General features: G+C 41.1%; 1 protein-coding gene and 1 pseudogene across 9 annotated transcripts in view; one reads left to right on the top strand and one right to left on the bottom strand.

Annotated features, from left to right (window-relative positions):
- The window catches only part of LOC143035250 (ATP-sensitive inward rectifier potassium channel 12-like), a 309593-nt gene that overhangs the window by 52979 nt on the left and 254114 nt on the right, over window positions 1-2500 (bottom strand). The gene's annotated exons all lie outside the window — the stretch shown is intronic.
- LOC143034937 (protein FAM200C-like) lies at window positions 1764-2327 on the top strand (annotated as a pseudogene).

Consider the following 2500-nt stretch of genomic DNA (forward strand, 5'->3'; position numbering starts at 1 on the left):
CAATGTAGGGTCAATCATGATAACAATAGAAAACAACCACATGAAAAGTAGAAAATTTGTAGTAGTGTATGTGCCCCAGGCCTGGACAGAACACGATCATTCCAAATTGCTAGAAGATACTAAACGTGAATTAACTGATATACTGAAAGAGGAAATACAGTAATTATGGGTGGTTTTAACTCAAAAGAAATATGTTGGGAAGAAATGACAGTGAGGGGTGGAGAGGACATATGGGGCAGCATGCTACTCGATATGACCATTGAATTCACAATGACTCAATGGATAAAGGAAAATACCAGATACAGAATCAACGAGGAACCTTCGAGACTGGATTTAATACATCAGAGCCTGAAATTGTAGACAGAATAGATTACAAAACACCAGTAGGAAAGAGTGACCATATACTAATAGAATTCGAACTAAAAGAACAAATAGACCTAAGAAGAAACGAGAAACATAGAATAGGAAGACCAAAGTACAACAAAACGAATTTTGAGAAATTTAACAAATTCTTTCGTAATGCAAACTGGGAAAAAATCCTAAATGAAGAAACAAGGATGGAGGAGAAATGGAATATACTAAATGAAATTTATAATGAGGGTGTAATCAAATACGTTCCAGTGTTGTACAAATACTTTCCCGCGTTTGTATACTTACCAATTGTACTATCATAGTGGAGATGGGTTGAACGCAAAATTTCGTGTACGTGTATGTAACTCGAACATACAAATATATTAGAAAAGTTGCGCTCAACTTATATCTCTCTTGATGGAGCAATCGGTAAAGTCAATACAGCACTTGTCACGTGCTAACCGGGTTCGAGTCCTTGGTCGTACCACGTTTCAATTTCTGCATGTTAGCCTCTACGGATCTCCCAATGTTGATGGCTTAGAATTAAAGTGCATTGTCGGTGATAAAAATGCATCTCTATTCACTGGGACCTATTCAGTGTTGTACATATACATATACATATACATATATATATATATATATATATATATATATATATATATATATATATATATATATATATATATATATATATACGTACATGATTGCCTCCGGCGGTCGATGTGACGTCTCTACGTCGGTGATTGATCTAAAGCAGGGGTTCCCAACCGGTGGGTCACAACTCCCTGGGGGGCTTGGCAGCTGGGGTCGCGTGGCCTTGCTAGAAGTGGCTTGGGATAATGTTAATTTCAACACATCAGTTATACTTTTTTATGTTCTTACATTTTGTTTGCTTTTGTTTCAGTGAAAAAACGTATGTTACAGCGATTCGTTGTCTTGTAATATTGTAGATGTATGTATGCATGTCTGTGAGTGTATGTGTCTGTAAATGCGTATGTGTGTCTGCAAGTGTATGTATGTGTCTGTACTAGTGAGTATGTGAGTGTATGCGCATGTACGTATGCTTGTGTGTCTGTTTAGCTGTGCATGTATGTGTATGCTCGCTGTCGACGCGTATGCCGCATGCCCGTTGCTGATTGGTCGATGACGTATCGCGCGACTGGCCTGGCTTTCTCCCCGCCCTTCCAAAACCAGCCCCCCTCATTACTCCCCCTGCACCCACCACAAGTGGTTACTGGAACCCTAGTGAACTGGTGACCGTTGTGCACCTCGCCGGATGTTAGTCCAGTAGAGGTGAGTTGTGTCTAGCAGGCATGTTGTTGTGGAATGAAATTTAAAATGGGAACATGTTTTTATTTCAGTTTCTTGTATATTTTCTTAATATGATTTATTCTATTTACATATTTGAATCCATGGCTAAACGGCGCAGATACTCAGAATACTACCTCAACATTGGCTTGGTCACTGTGCTCGCCAATGACGGCATCGAGAAACCGCATTGTGCTTTGCGCCATGCTGACCTGAGTGCAGAGTCAATGAAACCATCAAAACTCAAGCGTCATCTCGAGAGGAAACATTCATGAACGGTGTCTCAAGTCGAAGATTCGATGCCAGTGGGTTGTTTCAACAGCAGAGTGCAGCCATAGTGAAGGCCTCATATGAAATTCTATTGGAAATAAAGAATCATACGGTTGGAGAAACACTTCTAAAACCCTGTATGTTGGAGAAGCCAGTGCAAAGAAGAAGCAGCATTTCTAAAATGTCTTCGGGTGTGAAGGAGCAGGTTCTGGCTGAAATCAAGGCATCTGCGTTCTTCTCCTTTTAGCTCAACCAGTCAACAGTCTTTATGTTCTAAGTTGCTGGTCTTCGTGAGCACGAGAGACGGTATAGTACCGTTGAAAAAGAAGCGTTAGCAACGTAAATCAATCTCTGATGATGGGATACCCGGGCGATCGCTGATTTCCATCTTGAAGTCATTTATATCCCGGAGTGATTAAACATCCTCGCTGACACGTTCTCTAGAATACGGGGACCTGACCACCCTACAGACGCCTTCATAGTGTCGGCCATAACCACGGGTAGTCAGGAAAACAACTCGAACACTCAGGAGGACCACGTCAAATGGGACCAGCTAGCAATCCGAAAGGAA

Source organism: Oratosquilla oratoria, chromosome 18 (genome assembly GCF_046742065.1).
Source record: "Oratosquilla oratoria isolate Oo_2021 chromosome 18, ASM4674206v1, whole genome shotgun sequence".
Taxonomy (NCBI): domain Eukaryota; kingdom Metazoa; phylum Arthropoda; class Malacostraca; order Stomatopoda; family Squillidae; genus Oratosquilla; species Oratosquilla oratoria.